This window comes from Rhinopithecus bieti, unplaced genomic scaffold (genome assembly GCF_001698545.2).
Source record: "Rhinopithecus bieti isolate Rb0 unplaced genomic scaffold, ASM169854v2 scaffold_7683, whole genome shotgun sequence".
NCBI classification, from domain to species: domain Eukaryota; kingdom Metazoa; phylum Chordata; class Mammalia; order Primates; family Cercopithecidae; genus Rhinopithecus; species Rhinopithecus bieti.
This window is the reverse complement of record NW_016805834.1, coordinates 2,017,426-2,037,908: the sequence shown is the minus strand read 5'-3', so window position 1 is coordinate 2,037,908 and position 20,483 is coordinate 2,017,426. Positions and strand designations below refer to the sequence as shown.

At 37.0% G+C, this 20,483-nt stretch overlaps 1 protein-coding gene across 3 annotated transcripts in view; it reads left to right on the top strand.

The window, feature by feature from the left end:
• Positions 1–20,483, top strand: part of GRM8 (glutamate metabotropic receptor 8) — an 863,233-nt gene that overhangs the window by 690,658 nt on the left and 152,092 nt on the right. The gene's annotated exons all lie outside the window — the stretch shown is intronic.

Genomic DNA, 20,483 nt, shown 5'->3' with positions numbered 1-20,483 from the left:
TTTATTTTTGCTTTTGTTGTCTGTGCTTTTGGGGTCACATCCAAAAAGTCATTCCTTAGACCTATGTCATGGAGATTTTCTCCTATTTTTTTTTTTTTATAGCAGTTTCATAGTTCGGGGTCTTATATTTAAGTACTTAATCCATTTTAAGTTAATTTTCATATGATATGAGAACATTACCTAAATTTATTCTTCTACACATAGATATCCAGTTTTCCCAACACTAGTTATTGAAAATACTGTAATTTCCCCATTGTGTGTTCTTGGTACTTTTGTTGAATCAGTTTGCTGTGAAAGTATGGATTTATTTCAGGGCTCTCTATTCTGTTCCATTGGTACATTTGTTTTTATGCTAGTTCTATGCTGTTATAGTAACTATAGCTTTGTTGTATATTTTAAAGTTAGGTAACATGGTGCAGCTTTGTTCTTTTCACTCCAGATTATGTTGGCTATTCAAAGTCTGTTGTAGTTTCATACAAATTTTAAAATTGCTTTTTCTAGTTCTGTGAAAAATGGCACTTGCATTTTGATAGGGATTGCATTGAATCTGTAGATTGCTTGGTGTAGTATGGACATTTTAACAATATCAACTTTTTCAATCTGTGAACACAAGATATCTTTTCATTTATTTCTATCCTCCCAATTTTTTTCATCAGTATTTCATAATTTTCAATGTATAGATCTTCTAGCTCCTTGGTTAAATTTATTCACAAATGTTTCATTTTTTGTAGTTAGGTAAAGGGGATCACTTTCTTGACTTTTTTCAGACTGTTTGCTGATTTTTGTATGTTGATTTTGTGTAATGTAACATTACTGAATTTGGATATTAGTTCTAATAGTTTTTTAGAGTTTGTTATACATAACAGCATGTCATCTACAAACAAGGACAATTTACCTTCTTCTTTTCTAATTTGGATTCATTGTCTTTCTTTCTCTTGCCTAATTGCTTTGACTATGACCTCCAGTATGTACTGAATAGAAGTGGCAAGAGTGGCCACTCTTGTCTTATTCTAGATTTTAGAGAAAAGACTTCCAACTTTTCCCCAGTGAGTATGATGTTAGCTATGGGTTTGTCATATGTGGCCTTTATTATGTTGATGTACATGCTTTTTATACCTAGTTTGTTGAGAGTTTTTATCATGAATATATGTTGAATGTTGTCAAATATTTTTTAATCTGCATCTATTGAAATGATCATACATTTTTTGTTCTCCCTTCAGTTAATGTGATGTATCACATTTATTATTTTACATATGTTGAATCATCCTTGTATCCCTAAGATGAATCCCACTTGATCATGGTGAATGATGTTTTTCATATGCCTTTGAATTCTGTTTGCCGATATTTTGTTGAAGATGTTTTACATCAGTGTTCATCAGGGATATTGGCTTGAGGTTTTTGTTTTGTTTTGTTTTGTTTTTTTGTTGTGTTATCTGGCTTTGGTATCAGGGTGATGCTGATCTTGTAAAATGAGTTTGAAAGTATTCCCTCTTCAATTTTTTTAAGAGTTTTAAATAATTAGTATGAGTCGTTCTTTAAGTTTTTGATAGAATTCAGCAATGAAGCCATCAGGTTCTGGGCTTTTTTCTTGATGGGGGACTTGTTATTATTGATTCAATCTCCTTACTCATTATTGGTCTGTTTATGTGTTTATTCATTATTGGTCTGCTAAGATTTTCTATTTCTTAATAGTTTAGTCTTGGTAAGTTGTATACATCAAGGCATTTATCCATTTTTTTTCTGGGTTTTTCTATTTGTTTGCATGTAATTGTTCATTGTGGCCTCACGATCTTTTGTGTTTCTGATGTATCAGGTGTAATGTCTCCTTTTTCATTTATGATTTTATTTATTTGTGTCTCTTTAAGTTTTGTTGAATTTGTTAATCTTTTCCAGAAACCAAATCTTAGTTTTGTTGATCTTTTCTATTGAGTTTCTAATATCTATTTTATTTATTTATGTATGATCTTTTTCTTTCCTTCCTTCTACTTTGAGCTTAGTTTGTTCTTGTTTTTCTAGTTCCTTAAGGTACAATGTTAGGTTGTTTACTTGAGACTGTTCTTTTTTGATGCAGGCATTTCTTGCTATGAACTTTCCTCTTGGAACTGTTTCTGTTGTATTCCACAGGTTTGAGTATGTTATATGTTCACTTTTTTTGTCTTAAGAAAGTTTTAAATTTATCTTTGAATGTTCTGTAAGTATCTGTTATGTCCATTTGTTCTAGGGTATAGTTTAAATCCATTGTTTCTTTATTGACTTTCTGTCTTGATGACCTGTCTAATGCTGTCAGTGGAGTATTGAAGTCCCACACTATTAATGTGTTGCTGTCTATCTCATTTCTTAGGACTACTAGTAATCATTTTATAAATTTGGAAGCTCCAGTGTCAGGTGCATATATATTTAGGATTGTGATACTCTTGTGTTGAACAAGGCCTCTTATCATTGTATAATGTCCCTCTTTGTCTTTTTTAACTGCTGTTGTTTTAAAGTTTGTTTTGTCTGATATGAAAATAACTATCCTGCTCTCTTTTGGTTTCCATTTACATGGAATGTCTTCTTCTACCCCTTTTTCTTAAGCTTATGTGAGTTCGTATTAGGTGAGTCTCTTGAAGGCAGCAGATACTTAGTTGGTGAATTATTATCCATTCTGCCATTCTGTATCTTTTAAGAGGAGCATTTAAGCCGTTTACATTGAATGTTGGTATTGAGATGTGAGGTACTCTTCATTGTGCTATTTGTTGCCTAAATACCATTTTTTAAAAAATTTATGGTGGTGTTGTTTTTTAGGTCCTGTGATATTTATGCTTTAAGGAGGTTCTGTTTTGATGAATTTCAAGGATTTGTTTCAAGATTTGGAGCTCCTTTTAGTAGTTCTTACAGTACTGGCTTGGTAGTGGTATATTCTCTCAGCATTTGTTTGTCTGAAAAATACCATATCTTTCCTTTATTTATTAAGCTTAGTTTCACTGGACACAAAAGTATTGGCTAATAATTGTTTTGTTTAGGAGGCTGAAGATAGGGCCCCAATCTCTTCTAGTGTGGAAGGTTTCTGCTGAGAAATCTACTGTTAATCTGATAGATTTTCCTTTACAGATTACCTGGTGCTTTTGCCTCACAGCTTTTAAGATTCTTTCCTTCATCTTAACTGTAGACAACCTGATGACAATGTGCATAGGTGATAATCTTTTTGTGATGAATTTCCCAGGTGTTCTTTGAGCTTCTTGTATTTGAATGCCTAGACCTCTAAGCAAGACTGGGGAAGTTTTCCTCAATTATTCCCCCATATATGTTTTCCAAACTTTTAAATTTCTTCTTCAGGAATACCAATTATTCTTACGTTTGGTCATTTAACATAATCCCAAATTCTTGGAAGCTTTGTTCATTTTTTTAATTCTTTTTTTCTTTGTCTTTGTTGTACTGGATTATTTCAAAAACCTTGTCTTTGAGCTCTGAAGTTCTTTCTTCTGTTTGTTCAATTCTATTGCTGAGACTTTCAGTACATTTTGCATTTCTATAAGTTGTGATTTTTTTTATTGATGCTATCAATTTCACTGAAGATTTTTCCCTTATATCTGCTATCTTTTTTTTTTTTTTTTTTTACTTCATGAAATTGGACTTCACCTTTCTCTGCTACCTCCTTAATTAGCTTAACAATTGGCCTTCCGAATTCTTTTCCTGGCATATCAAGACTTTCTTCATGGTTTGGATCCACTACTGGTGAGCTAGTGTGATATTTTGAGGGTGCTAAACAACCTTGTTTTGTCATTACCAGAAGTGCTTTTCTTGTTCCTTTTCATTTGTGTAGGCTATGTCAGAGGGAAGATGTGGGCTCAAGGGCTGCTGTTCAGATTGTTTTGTCCCATGGGGTGCTCCCTTGATATAGTACTCTTTCCCTTTTCCTAGGCATGTGGCTTCCTGAGAGCCAAACTGTATTGATTATTATTTCTCTTCTGGATTTAGTCACCCAGCATGGCTACCTGGTTCCAGGCTGCTACTAGGGGGTGTCTGCACACAGTTCTGTGATGTGAAATGAACCATCTTCTGGTCTCTTAGCCATGGATAGCAGTACTTCTCCAGTGGAGGTGGCAGGGGAGTGAAATGTATTCTGTGAGGATCCGTAGTTGTATTATTGTTGTTTATTGCACTAGTTTTGTGCTGATTGGCCTCCTGCCAGGAGGTGGCACTTTCAAGAGAGCATGAGCTGTGGTAGTATAGGGAAGATCAGGCAGCGGCTGGAGTCCTAGAACTCCCAAGAGAATCTGAGTTTTGTCTTCAGCTACCAGAGTGGGTAGAGAAATACCATCAAGTTGGGGCAGGGTTAGACATGTCTGAGCTGATTTTCCTTGGGCAGGGCTTGCTGCAGCTGCTCTGGGGGATGGGATTGTGGTTCCCAGGTCAATGGAGTTATGTTACCAGGAGGATTATGGCTGCCTCTGCTGTGTCACGTAGGTTGCCAGGGAAGTGGAGGACAGCTGACAGTTACAGGCCTTACCCAGTTCCCGTGCAACCCAAAAAGCCAGTCTCACTCCCACTGTGCCTCCCTGCAACAGCGCCAAGTTTATTTTCAGGCAGTGGGCAAGCAGGGCTAAGAACTTGCCCTAGGCTACCAGCCTCCCAGCTGAGAAAGCAAGCAAGACTTTCAGGTTTCACACTTCCTTGCCTGCCTGTGTCTGCACTCTGGATTCACTACCTCCCCCAAGTTCTGTCTAAGAAACTTTGCACGTTTGGTTGGAATTGTTACAAAGTTCAGCTTGAGGTTTCTTTTTTATCTGTGGTCTTTTCCCAGTTCCACTGGCAACCCTCCCCAAGGATCCCTGTGAGATAAAGTCAGAAATGGCTTCCCTGGGGACTGAGGGAGCCCATGGGGCTCTTCCCGCGTTTCCTCTACTCCTGTATTTCACTCAGCTCTTTAAATTATCTCAGTTCTAGGTAAAGTCAAATCCTTCTCCCATAACCTGGACCTTCGAGTTCCCCAGTGAGGGCGTGTGTTCAGGGATGGACAATCCCCCTTTCCCACCTTCACACTTTGGACATTCATAGTGTTTGGGCTGTCTCCTGGGTCCTGCAGGAGCAATCTTCTTCCTTCAAAGGGTCTGTGGATTCTCCTGGATTTCCTGGTATGTTCCTGCAGTAGTTCTTTCAGCAAAAGCTCACGATGTATCTCTACATGCTGCTCTGCCTGTCGTGAGTGGCAGCTGCAATTTAGTCCTGCCTCCCATCTGCCATTTTCCCCCATAAATCCTATGTATCACATTTTCTTTATCCAATTCACGACTGATGGGCATCTAGGTTGATGTCATGCTTTGCTTTTGTGAATAGCTCTGTGATAAGCATATGAGTGCATGTGTCTTTTTGGTAGAATGATTTATTTTCCTTTGGGCATATATCCAGTAATGAGATTGCTGGGTCGAATGGTAGTTCAACTCTTAGTTCTTTGAGGATTCTGTAAACTGCTTTTCACAGTGGTTGAAATAATTTACATCCTCACCAACAGGTAATCATCAGAGAAATGCAAATCAAAACACTTTTCCATCTTTCTATCAATATTACCCTGTGTGTGGCACTAGAACCAAACTCTTTTACTGAGTATCCAAGACTTCATTGAAGTTTCCCCTGCTCTTTCTGTTCTAATACTCTTCTAGACTTGCCTGTAACTGGTTCTTATTTGACTGCTTTTCTAGCTGTCAGAGCCATGGGTACATATGTTTTTTTACATTCAGGTCATTTCATTAGATTCAAAAATCAGATATGAGTTCTAGATGAAGCCATTACATGGTCCTTGAAAGTACTGACCCAACATCTTTGTGAGATTTTTCTGGAGGGAATCAGAGGAGACTGAAGTTGTCATGTGCTATATAAATCCTCTGCTAAGAACATAGTTTAAACTTAGTGACTGTGCTTTCAATTTTTTAAACTTAGGCAACTAATTATCCTGTTTCTAATGTTAGTTTATTGAAGAATTGGCTGTTTTTTTTTTTTTTTTTTTTTTTTTTTTTTTTTAAAACAAGAGGCTTGCTGCGTGTTGCTCAGACTGGAGTGCAGTGGCACAATCTCGGCTCACTGCAAGCTCCATCTCCCAGGTTCTGCCATTCTCCTGCCTCAGCTCCAAGTAGCGGGACTAAACAGGCAGCCTGCCACCTATGCCCGGCTAATTTTTTGTAAATTTTTGTAAGATGGGTTTCACCATGTTAGCCAGGATGGTCTCAATCTCTGACCTTGTGATCTGCCACCTCAGCCTCCCAAAGTCCCCTGGGATTACAGTGGTGAGCACCGCACCTGGTCCAAGAACTGGCCTGACTTTTATAAATAGTATCCATAAAAATGTGTAATGGGTGGATTTTTATATTGTTTAAGGCCACAAATGAACTTAATGGACAGATTTATGAAGATTGGTGATGACAAGAAAAGCAAATTGGAATTAGAGATGTGTTTTAAACTCTCACTAATCCTCAGGTGGTTTATGCCTTTATTCTTAATATGTAGTGCCGTCAATTTCCAATATCCATAGAATTACAATTTACTAGAGTTATTCACCAAATTTCTTCCTGATATATCCTAATTATATATTTCTTTTTTTTTTTTTTTTTTTTTTTTTTGAGACGGAGTCTGCTCTGTCCCGCCCACGGCTGGAGTGCAGTGGCCGGATTCAGCTCACTGCACAGCTCCACCTCCCGGGTTTACGCCATTCTCCCTGCCTCAGCCTCCGAGTAGCTGGGACTACAGGCGCCCGCCACCACGCCCGGCTAGTTTTTTTGTATTTTTTAGTAGAGACGGGGTTTCACTGTGTTAGCCAGGTATGGTCTTCGATCTCCAGACCCTCGTGATCCGCCCGTCTCGGCCCTCCCAAAAGTGCTGGGATTACAGGCTTGAGCCACCGCGCCGGCTATATTATTTCAGATATTGAAAATTAGGTTAGAGTGTATTTTTCTGCTTATTTATTATTTTTATAGTTAAAAACTACTCTAATAAGTTTATGGTCTCAATCATTGTATAACAGAATGAAGCTATACTCACCGTGGTTTAAGAATTCAGAGATCTTCCTTATATGTTAATAACACATTTTATTTTCATTGGTTATTTTTTTAAAGAAGAATGAATGCTTAATAGCTTTATGAAAAACTAAAACCTAACATGAGAGATATAGTAACCACTTATTTTGCTTTACATTGTTTAATAAACATTAAAATTTTTAATGATTTAGTTTTTTTTTTTTTTTTTTTTGCTCTCACAGCAGCATGTTTTAAAAGATGGATTTTAAAAATAGGGCTCTGCTACAGGGAAGCTAAATTTATTCCATTAGGTAGACTAAATTAAAACAGGGCTAAGTGGAAATGACTAATGTGATTTGGGAAATGCTAATTGTTTGAAAAGCACTTTTTGATGAAGATGAAAGGAGAGTTAAGTTCTATGTTTGCAAAGTTAGAAGTTTTTATGGTTTATAGAAGAGCAGACCACAAATGAGCTGTAAATGTAAGCTAGTCTTATTTTGCTTCTCATGAAAAGAAAATTAAATGATTTCAGAATTTCCGCTGTGCCATCTAAAATCTGGTTACATTCAGCTTGTAACATTGAGACAGTCAGTCAACAAACATTTATAGGCATACCTCAGAGATATTACAGGTTAGTGTCAGACTAACCTGCACATTAAGGTGAGTCACAAAATTTTTCCGGTTTCCCAGTGCACATAAAAGTTATCTTGGCCAGGTGCGGTTGTTCATGCCTATAATCCCAGCACTTTGGGAGGTCGAAGTGAGTGGATTACTTGAGGTCAGTAGTTCAAGACTAGCATGGCCAACATGGTGAAACCCTGTCTCCACTAAAGATACCAAAATTACTTGGGTGTGGTGGCATGTGCCTGTAATTCCAGCTACTCAGGAGGCTGAGGCAGGAGAATGGCTTGTACCCAGGAGGTGGAGGTTACGATGAGCCCACATTGCACCACTGCACTCCAGCCTGGGTGATGGTGTGAGACTCTGTCTCAAAAAATAAAAATAAAGTTATCTTTACAGTATACTCTAGTCTATTAAGTGTACAATGGCAATATATCTAAAAAATACATAACTTAATTTTGAAATAATAATTGTTAAAAGTGCTAATGATCTGAATCTTCACTGAGTCATAATCTTTCTGTTGGTAGAGGGTCTTTCCTCTGTGTTGAAGGCTGCTAATAATTAGGGTGGCAGTTGCTGAAGGTTGGGGAAGCTGTGGCAATTTTTAAAAATAAGGCAACATTGAGTTTGCCATGTAAATTGACTCTTTCACGAAAGATTTATCTGCAGCATATGATACTGTTTGGTAACATTTTACCTACTGTAGAACTTAGTTTGAAACTGGAATGAATCTTAAACCATATTGCTGCTTTATCAACTAAGTTTATGTAATATTCTAAGTCCTTTGTTGTCATTTCAACAATGTTCACCAAATCCTCAGCAGGAGTAGATTCTGTCTCAAGAAACCACTTTCTTTGCTCGTTCATAGGAAGCCGTTACTCATCTGTTCAAGTTTTATCATGAGATTGTAGCAATTCAGTCACATCTTCAGGTTCCAATTCTAATCTAGTTTTCTTGGTATTTCTATCACATCTACAGTTACTCCCTCCACTGAAGACTTAAACACCTCAAAGTCATCCATGGGAGTTGGAATCAACTTCTTCCAAACTGTTGCTAATATTTATATTTTGACCTCTTTGCATGAATCTTGAATGTTCTCAATGGCATCTAGAATGGTGAAGCATTTCCAGGAAGTTTTCAATGTACTTTCTCCAGATCTATGAGAAGAATCATTATGGTAGCTACAGCATTAAGAAATGTGTTACTTTTCTTTTCTTTCTAAATTTTTATTATTATTTGTGTGTGTGTGTGTGTGTGTGTGTGACAGAGTTTCACTCCTGTCACCCAGGCTGGGAGTGCAATGGTACAGTCTTGACTTACTGCAACCTCCTTTCCCAGCTTCAAGCAATTCTCCTGCCTCAGCCTTCCAAGTAGCTGGGACTACAGGTGTGAATGACCACACTCAGCTAATTTTTGTATTTTTAGTAGAGATGGGGTTTTGCCACGTTGGCAAGGCTGGTCTCAACCTCCTGACCTCAGCCCGCCTTAGCCTCCCAAAGTGCTGGGACTGCAGGGATGAGCCACCACGCCTGGCAAGAAGTGTATTTCTTAAGTAATAAGACTTGAAATTCAAACTTACTCCTTGATATTTGGCCTACAGTTTGGATGTTGTATATTCAGGCATGAAAACAACATTGATCTCCTTGTATATCTCCACTAGAGCTTTGGGGTGACTAAGTACCTTGTCAAAGATCAGTAATATTTTAAAGGGAATCTCTTTTTATGAGAAGCGCATCCCAATGGTAGGTTTAATATATTCAGTAAACCAACATTATGTTGTAAACCAACATATGTGAAACTATAAAGTCTGGGTAACAGCCTGGGTAACAGGCTTTGTACTTCCATTTATAGAACACAGGCAGACTAGATTTAGCATAATTCTTAAGGGCCCTAGGTTTTTCAGAATGTTCAATGAGCATTGTATTCAGTTTAAAGTCACCTGCTTCATTAGGCCCTAATAAGAGAATCAGACTCTCCTTTGAAACTTTGAAGCCAGACATTGACTTCTCTCTAGCAATGGAAGTCTTAGATGGCCCCTTCTTCCAAAAGAAGGCTGTTTCTTCTCCATTTAAAATCTATTGATTATTGTAGCCACTTTCATTCATTATCTTATATAGATTCCCTGGATAACTTGCTTTAGCTCCCATATCAGTACTTGCTACATCACCTTGCACTTTTATGTTATAGAGGTTGCTTTGTTCCTTAAATCTCATGAACAAACCTCTGCTATCTTCAAGCTTTTCTTATGCAACTTCCTCACCTCTGCTAACTTTCATAGACTTAAAAGAGTTAGGACCTTGCTTTGGATTAGGCTTTCTTCAATAACTTTTCCTTTGCATTTACAACTGGGTTAACTATTTGGTGGAAGAGGCCTAAGTTTTCATCTGTCTCAGCTTTTGATATACCTTCCTCACTAAACATTATCATTTCTAGCTTCTGATTTAAAGTTAGATATGTAACTACATCTTTCACTTGAAAAATTAGAGGCCATTGTAGTGTGGGTAGTTGGCCTAATTTCAATGTTATTGTTTCTTAGGGAATATCAAAGCCTAAAGAGAGGTATAGAGATGGTGGAACAGGAGGTTCATTGAGCAGTCAGAACACACAACATTTATCAGTTATCTGTGTTGACTTACATAGGTGTAGTTCTGTTGCACTCCAAAACAATTACAATAGTAACACCACAGATCATGGACGACAGATCACCAAAACAGACATAATAATAATGAAAAAGCTTGAAATATTATAAGAATTAACAAAATGTGACACAGAGACAATGAAGTGGGTACATGATGTTTGAAAAATGGTGCTAAGAGACTTGCTTGGCCTTCAACTTGTAAAAATCATGCTATCAGTGAAGTATGATAAACAAAATCACAGTAAAGTGAGGTGTACCTGTATTGCCCTTTTATTTGTATACAGTAGACTGTTTTATGTTTGAAGGTAGATGTATTAGACCTCAGGTATAGTGATCATGTCTCAGTTCTGTCTTCATCACAGGCATGAGCTGATTCATTTCTTGAGACTCCTGAGAGTTCTTCTCACTCTTTATCGGGTCTTCACAAATGCGTATGTTAAACTTTCCTCCTGAGATGAAATTTTGCATCTGCTACCAGCTGGATAAGCAATTACTGGGCATTCCATGAAAAATAGAACTTTTTCATATCCTTTAAGAGATTGTTAAGAAGTAATTGGCCTTGGAAAGTTAATACCATTCTGCTACCCTTTTGGGCATATCTTCCCACAGGGCAGAATTTTATTCATTTTCTGAGAATTTGTGATGACTCTGAGCATTAGGATGGTCTCTTTCACAATTTTTTTTAAATTTTTTATTTTTTTCTAAAACGTGAAAACCTAAGGCTGAAATAACTTTCAAGATGATAGCTGTAGTTCTTGTCCAGGTCAGCATTTTCCCAAAGCCTTCTCAGAACACTGGTTCTGCAGACTTTTAAATAGCTACTATATATGCATAAAAAGGCTTCCTGGTCAAATAAATTCAGGGAATGTTAGGATAATTGTTTTCATTTTTTCCTTTTTTTTTAAGACCTCTTGGAGACTTTAATATGCTAATATACTTCATGACTGATGGAGAAATGGATATTAGGTATACTTTTTAATAAATTGTTTTAACTACGAATTTCTTTTAATTTGAAGAATATTTATGGAGCAAATATTCCCTTAAACCTACTTTGAGAAATATTGGCTTCCGTTGAATTTTCCATCTAAGTTGAATTACATATTTGTTAACTCATTTGATCTTTACTGTAATTCTGTGAATTAGGTACTCTTAGAATGACCATTTTATAGAATAGGAAGCTATGATTAACAATAAGTTGCTTATTTAAGTTCATTCAGTTAGTGGAGACATAGCTGAAATTCAAAAGCATATATATCTAATTCCAATGTGCATGTTTTCAGGAATACTGATAAATGGAAATCAGGTAGAAATTGATGACTGATTGGATATGGGACACCAGGGGAAGGTAGAGCTCATGATGAATCTTAAGTAGATGAGAATGTAGAAGAAAGAGATTTTAGGAAAAAGGAGAAAGCCTTAAGAAGAAGATCACATTTAAGCTAGATGGATCTAGACTGTTCTGGACAAGGGACATGAAGATAGGGAATACCAAGGGTAGAGAATGGATTGCACCAAGGCAAAAGAGGGAGTCTTGGAATTTTCATGAAAACAGAGGGACTAAGAAGAGAAATCAAAGAAGTCCTATTTAAAAAGAAAATTTTGGAGTTTGGATTTCAACTTGGAACGTGGATTTTATCCTATAACTATTATCAGTCACTACTCTAAGGAAATAATCTGATGCCAGCTGGACATTAGGAAGATTAACTGTATCAATGTCAATAAAAAGATGGCCCTCAGAGAAAATTGTCATTTAACAGTGCTCCTTGACCATTCAAATTATTAGTGAATAGGCATGTATTTGATTTATAACTTACTGAAAAAAATTTAAAATAATAATTTGTTCTAACCACATCTTTTTTTTTTTTTTTTTCATATGGGATAAGCAAGTTTTCTTTTACCAAATATCCTGGTTTATTCTGTAGTATTTCCTTCATATTTATCTCATCTTATTTTAAGGAATTTAGGGACCTTTTAAGGGAGATATTTCATTTCAAAATTTACTTAGTAACCTTTTCTATAACATTGATTAACAGAGTACTAAATAGATATCTTGTTTAAGTTAATAAGTTTTTAATAATTCCTTAAATGCCACAATTTTGCATAAGTGATTGAGTTAGTGGACAAATTCAGAAGGCACTGGGGCCAAGCTTTAGTTCAGTTGACGAATTATGGACACTCCTGGTGCAATCTAGAAGAAAGGCAAGTAAAAATGTCTTTTCCTAGAATACCAACTACTTTTCTCTTCTCATAAAACTTTATAAAACTAGTTGGCCAATGATGACATATTGTACCTGCATCAGAGCAAAGCCTAGTTGGCAGGTCTGTTGCCTGTCATTTACTTATTAGGATGTCACTATTCCAGTGTTGAGGCTGACTCCAGTCAGCATGTTAATGCACTGAAATCTTTCCTCATATGTGAATTGAAAGTTCCTATTATATCGAGATTCTTAGTTTATAGAAAATTTTTAAAGATCGAAAGAATTTTTTATGTGAAAATACTTTGACAGCTTCAAAATGCTGTAGAATTGTTGGTTATTATTTATGGGGGCCATAGTCATTTTGTATAAATAATACCAGTTACAAAAAGTCACGTGAAAGAAACAAAAAACAAAATTCAACTTTGTCCTTTTTTCCTGTTAAAGAATTTTAGACGTATTTTGAAGTATAAATTTAGTCCTAATTGGATTTGCATACATTTAAACAGAACCAAACTTCTAATATTTTGTTTTCTCTAACTTTTGTGTCTTTCTTTTTCTTTTATTTTGTATTTTTAATGGGAAGAGTAGAATCTCTTACCTCTACTTAGAAAAATACCATTTCATACCTACTTTATGTAAGATAATGCCCATGAAAAAGTCTGGTACTATTACTGGCGCACAGAGTAGATTCTCAGTAAATGTGGGTTAAATCTGAAAAATTTCCTTGTAGGGTTGTGACAACAAGGTTGTCACCCTCCCTTCAAATGGATAAGGCCAGGGTGGGAAGAGAAAAATAGATCTTTTTTACGTTATCTTTTTTTTCTCTTTAAGTTTAATAGTTGTCCGATAGCTAATATCTAATGTAAAATACTACTAAAATTAGAGAACTGAATTAAAGACCAAATTAAAATGGTGATTTTTATGAATGTGCCTTTATACAGTCTTCAAGTAGACTTTAGTGTGTGTCTTTAAAGCACATAAAAGATAGCTGCTTTTTGTAACTGGATCCCCTCATCCTTCTAGAGTACACCTCCGCAGCATGACAGCCATCTGCTGCTGCTCCCTAGTGGCTGCCCCTAAACTGCCCAGACTCTCTAAATGTTGAGTGGAAGAAGAGAAAGGAACAGCTGTTTTGGAGCTTTGTGGCTACCTCTGCCCTCCTCACCACCTGGCAAATGCACAGCTCAGCTCATGAAGCCAGCAGACACACTAAGTCAAGCTGTATTCCTCCCCATACCACTTGCACATTCCTCACATAAACTACTAATCTCCTTTCTGCCATCTTTTATCCTTCTCTTTTCTGTTATTTCCATTTGATCTTTAGGATGCTAAGCGGAAATGGGATAGGGAGACTGAACAGCTGTACCCAGAGAGGCCAAATTGTATCCTGTTTTCCATCTTACTATTTTTATTACTTTAACCAAAAATTCTTTAAAAAACCTATATGTCAGAAATATATGTAAATATATCATTTCATAGAGTTTCCAATCAACCCATTATGATGGGTATTGCTTTTTATATGTAACAGGAAAATATGGATATAAGACTATTAAGAGTTTCTCACTTTAGTCTTCTCTTTAAAAAGAAACATCTTTGCTGCCCATAATCAGACTGATGAATGAGAGGGAGAATCAGGAATCATTGAAATCAGTTTGATTGATTTACACTGAAAACATAAGAGAAGGAAATGAATAGATGTAGGAGATGAAAAGGAGGGAATAGAGAAAGGAGCATGTGTTGGGTTTCGTAGGGGATTTTGAGAGTTATGAAAGAAGAAAGAGAGTCTTTGGGGCAGCTGCAAAATGAGGAAGATACATATTAAAAGAGGCGGGGAGAGAGAAAGGAAAAAAAAATTAATGCTTGAGATTGAGAGCCCTTCCATGGAGAAAGCATGCTCAAGAGGGTACAAAAAGGCTTTTAAGAAATTGTACTGGGTTACATAGAGATTTATCTTTTGGCATTGCTGAGAAATTTCAATGAATATTTGAGTTGCTTTCAAATTAGTTTTTGATGTTTAGACATTATGCTATAGTTCCACGAGGCAGCTGAATTTTCTGTGGTTACAGTACTGGAATGTAAAATGTCACATCTACTTTTTTTTTTTTTTTTTTTTTTTGGAGTAAATCATCACCTAGGACATATAGTATAGTAGAACTTCATAGCGTTTAACACTTTGGATATTTCACAGAAATTTAGCTTTGGTTGTCCTTGGAATATTATGCTAAAGTTAGAGGGAAATTTTGTTACTACTCTGAGATTAAGAGTAGTGCTTTGGGGTGATAATCTATTTGGTATTGGATTACTAAATGGATTACTTTTTAAAGTTAGTGTTAAATGATTACACTAAATCAAGACTTCCTAAGAAATTCCTTTAGGTAACTGCAGATTGGAAATTAGCTTTTCAACTTTATCTCCCAAGATGTCAACTATGTTAAGAAACGAGAGACCATTCAGGATGGAGGACGGAGATGCGGCACCCATGCCTAGATTGGGTGATAACTTCAATCTCTGCTCTCCTTGCTGAGGTTTTATCCTATGGTTAGACTTAGAAACCACCAGTACTACTAGGAATTTAAGGAATTGATGGCCAAGGTTGGAAAAAATAGGACTCTGAGTTATGGATAAAGTTTCCCACTGAAACAGGACAGCTATGAAAATCTTTGGAGGCCGTCGGGTTGGTAGTTAAATGAATGATTGCAGAGTTTGGCCTTAGAATGTTTTCCTGGAGTCAAAAGATTGCACAACCTGTGCTTTTGAAGAAAATAAGACTACCTCACTGACCTAGAAACAATACAACAGAGTCAATGGGAACTGTAAGTGTAAGTCTGGTTTATAATTAGACTTTGATAGTGAAGAGAGGATTATCCATCTTTGCAGTCAGCCTGGAGCTCATTGACATTTTGAGGAATAAAACTCAGGAGCTTACGACCCTCATTGAGCTCAGAATCCTCATTGACATTTTGAGGAATAGAAAATGAAAATATCAAAAGGTGGGAAGAGAGAAAAGAGATGAGAGTCAGTCAGTCTGGGCTGATAAGAGGATTTCTGTAGAGGTTTTAAAGAAGAAAGAGATTTGAGGATAGTTCCAAGTATTAGAGAGATTAAAAGTTGGGAGCTGGGTGTGGTGGTTTATGCCTCTAATCCCAGCACTTTGGGAGGTCGAGGTGGGTGAATCGCTTCACCTCAGGAGTTTGAGATCAGACTGAGCAACATGATGAAACCCTGTCTCTACAAGAAATTCAAACATTAGCTGGGCATGGTGGCTTGTGCATGTAGTTCTAGTTACTCGGGGGACTGAGGTGGGAGGATCATTTGAGGACAGGAGGTGGAGGTTGCAGTGAGTGGAGATCACATTGCTGCACTCCAACCTGGGTGACAGAGTGAGACCCTGTCTCAGAAAACAAAACAAAACAAAAAACCAAAACAAAACATATAAAAAGTTGGGGAAAATGACTTTTTGTTTGCTCTGTGCTATGAATTGAGTCTTCTTTTGCCATTTGGGAGTAACATCAAGAAATATTTTAATCACTTCTCAAAATGTTGGTGAGAATTTGTTTTTTAAATTTTACATGTGCTGGGCCCAGTCTACATGGTGCATTGACTTTGCAAATGTTAAACGTATTTACAGATGAGGAAACCAAAGCTCAGAGACTCGGAAGGGTTTACTCATGACTCTCCAACTATAGCACTTGACCAATACTCAAGCTGTTTGCATTACACGGTGGTTGTCTCCATCAGCCTCCATCATGTTTCTTGTTAGTAACCATTCTGGGAGAAGAGTGGATGAGAGCTAATAATTGGATGATATGAAAAATATCTTTGGGTTCAAGACCAAAAATTCCACTTGGAAATTAAGTTCACAAAATGAGAAAGACGCAAATATAAGAAAGGAAAGCAAAATTCATTATACTGCCTTAGGAAATACGATTTTTAAAAAGGAGTTGGCACCTCACAAATGCAAGAGTATCACAGGCTTACAATTTAAAAAAATAGTGTGTATGTAAACAAGGATAATATTTCGAGTTCCACATTGACATCTGATTATTCAATTATGTTGGTTTGGTTAAATTTTTTTCTTACCTTAGGTTCGAAGATACAACTCATGGGTTAAGTAGCAAATTTTATTTCATTTCCCAGAGCAGCAGTCTCCAACCTTTTTGGCACCAGGAATTGGTTGCATGGAAAACAGGTTTTCCATGGACTGGGAGTGAGGGAGGATGGTTTCGGGATGATTTAAGTGCATTACATTTATTGTGTGCTTTATTTCTATTATTATTATGATACATTGTAATATATAATGAAATAATTACACAACTCACCATAATGTAGAATCAGTGGGAGCCCTGAGCTTATTTTCATGCAACTACAGGGTTTCATCTGGCGGTGATGGGAGACAGTGACATATCATCAGGCATTAGATTCTCATAACGAGCATGCATCCTAGATCCCTCGCATGCTCAGATCACAATGGGGCTCACACTCCTGTGAGAATCTAATGCCTCTGCTGATCTGTCAGGAGGCAGAACTCCAGCAGTAATGTTTGCACTGCTCACCTCCTGCTATGCAGCCCAGTTCCTAACAGGCCAAGTACCAGTACCAGTCTATGGCCTAGGGGTTGGGGACCCCTGCCCTAGAGGATCTGTTGTCTACCCGTATGATTGCTCAAAGTTAACTGAGGGAAAAGGAATCACCAGAGAATTCAAGCCAGTTCTGAGACAGAGCTTGGAACTCAATAGGGCTGACAGAAAACTGTGAGTCATGTTATACTATCCTTGCCTAATAGAGTCAGTATTCACCAGGGAACCTCTTCACAGGAAGTGCCGAGTCCACACCTTAACAGCCAGGTCGATCAATGGTATCAGACAATAGATGTAGTCTCGGGGTCAGTCTGCAAAACAGTCTAAAAAAAATTAAAAGAAGGCTGTTTCTAAAAAATAGTACACTGTACTCTGTATCTAATTAAAAATAATAAAAAAAGAAAATGAAAAAGAAGTGGAATGTTAGTTGCCTTGGGGGATTTCAGATCACAAAGCACTCAAAGACTTAACTTTGTAGAAAAAAAGCAAAGTGAAGAGAGAGTTGGAAAACACATCTAAAGATTCGGGTAGTAAGATTTCAAATGTCAGTCCTGAAGATGTAGCTTCATCACTGACCATATAATAGGTGGGAAAATCCCTAACTCCTTAGAGATGACACTTTTACATCCAGCATTGGAATGTGTTATGATGAATACATGTTTTCCAAATTCATCACATTCTTTTTTATTATCCCTTTAGTTTCTGTTTACAGACTCACTGGACTGCTTTCCAAGCCTGCACTCAGTCATTCTAGAACTCTCTGAAGTTACCTAAGAGCTGTATTCCATTTCAGCCAAAATCAGTGGAGTTGCTTATGTCCCACATTGATGAGAAGTTTAATGTTCTGCCAGTAACTGTAGTACTGGTTTTGATGTAATGGTTTATTTATTAAACCAATAGCTATGGTTCAGTGTTGGAACACTGAACAAACCTCCTTGGCTGAAGCCAGAAATGTGCATTTCTTCTCCAGGGTAGGTGGTGATGGTAACAGTGTCATTTAAAAGGGTGTTTTAAGTTTTACTTCTTAATTTCTTTTGAAGTTTTTATTTTAGAAGATTGCTTTAAGTCAAAAGCAAGAATATCTGATTTCACTTCTCCAGACCTTTGGACCTCCTTGGAGAGGCAACCTTTTTGAATTGTTTGTAATATTTTTGTTAATAACTACAAATATTATACCTGAAATTCTTCATCTACTTGGTTATTTACTAAGAATGTGATAAGAAAGGTTGGAATTTGAGGATGGACATGGTGGCTCACACCTGTAAACCCTGCACTTTGGGAAGCAAAGGTGGATGGATCACCTGACTCTCAGGAGTTTGAGACCAGCCTGAGCAACATGGTGAAACCCTGTCTCTACTGAAAAATCAAAAATCAGTCAGGTGCAGTGGCACGCTCCCTGTAGTCCCAGCTACTTGAGAGGCTGAGGAAGGAGAATCACTTGAACCCAGGAGGCAGACACTGCAATGGGCCGAGATAATGCCACTGAATTCTAGCTTGGATGATAGAGTGAGACTCTATCTCAAAATAATAATAATAATAATAATAAGTAAATCAATAAATAAAATGAAATAAAAATAAAGGTAAAATTTTGTTTACTTTTGCTGTCTTTCATACCCTCTTCCCTCCCCAAAGCTTGCTTTGTATATTTTGAGATTCTGATTTTCTTCTAGTAAATTTTGTGGCCCCAGAAAAGTATATTTAATACTCTATTTTTGGTTACAGCTTTTTGACATATATCTTGACTCCCTGTTTCATTAAAAAATATTAAAATATATATACTTTGCTCTGCTGTTTCTTCTCACGTATACAACCTATTTTTTGTTTGTTTGTTTTGAGCCACACTTCTACATCATCCCATTGTCAATACTGGCATTCTATCCTGTAAGAATAATAACATTTTCTTTTTCCTTGTTCCTGGGTTGACTCTAATAGGACAAAAAAACATTTACATTATTATGACTATGTAAACATTATTTAAGTTCTGGGCTAAGACTCCATTTCCCACTTCAAAATATCTGACACCATAAACCTGCGGCCTTTTAAAAGAGGATGTTGCTGGCATCAAGGTCACCTGTATTATCTTCTCTTATATTCAGTCTATTGCTTAAGGTTCTAATGCATTTTTACTTGCTTTATATTTAGATTAAAAAGTTTTAATGTTGTTTCCAATCATCATTCTTTTAGTTTTTCTTGCACCGTTTGTGGTCATGCATTCTCTCTGTCTTTCTCTCTCCTTCTCTGTCTTCATTATCTTTATAGGTCTTCTTTCAACCCCCTTAGGGATGTCGCTTCTGTACCTCTGTGTCTCCTTGTTTCCAGCTTTGCTGGTTGCTTTTTAGTTTGCCATGCAACTGCCCTCTTGTGAATTTCTTTCTCTACCATTCTGGGATGGAATATTGTTTCATGGATTCCAAGTTTTCCTCATTTTTAGTTTACTCTGCATGTTTGGAGTACATCCTAAAAGAAATTCCCAGGATAAGTGCAAGGGAAGTAAACTATCTCAGAAAATGTCTTACAGATAGCTTTATTCTGGCTTACATTTCAATTGATAGTTTTGTTCGATTCAGAGACAATAATAGAAAATTTCCTATCAGAACTTTAAAGGTATTACTTTGTTATTTCTAGTACACAGTATTGTCAATAATAAGTCAAATACCTTTGTAAGAAACTACGGGTGACCTGGCATCCTCCAGCGTTGCCTGTGCAGAGCAGCTAGTGGGTGCTGTCATGTGAACATTCATGTCTATCTATCAGGAACATTTCTTTGTATTATTTTATAGATGTTATACCATAAAAATCTCTGGTCTTTATTTTTTGGAATTCTATTAACCAAATACACTCTGTGGGATGATCCTTGATCTTGCTAACACTGTCTCTCATATTTATCTTTTTGCTTTATGCATTCTACATGTTCTCAATTTTATCCTTTATGTTTGTATGTATGGCTGTATTTTCCTATTGAATCTCTGTATTACTTATAATTTTTAAAAGTTCCTTTTCCTTCTTTGGAATACTTCAGTTTCTTCCAAGAACAGAGAGTTTTGTTTTATATTCTGTCCTCTCCTGTTGTGTGGTGATACGTGGTTTAAGTCATTCCTGGGGCTGAGCATGGTGGCTCACGCCTGTAATCCCAGCATTTTGGGAGGTTGAAGCGGGAAGATCACGAGGTCAGGAGTTCGAGACCAGCCTGGCCAGCATGATGAAACCCCATCTCTACTAAAGATAGAAAAAATTCAAGCCTGTAATCCCAGCGCTTTGGGAGGCCGAGACGGGCGGATCACGAGGTCAGAAGATCGAGACCATCCTGGCTAACATGGTGAAACCCCGTCTCTACTAAAAAATACAAAAAACTAGCCGGGTGAGGTGGCGGGCGCCTGTAGTCCCAGCTACTCGGGAGGCTGAGGCAGGAGAATGGCGTAAACCCGGGAGGCGGAGCTTGCAGTGAGCTGAGATCCGGCCACTG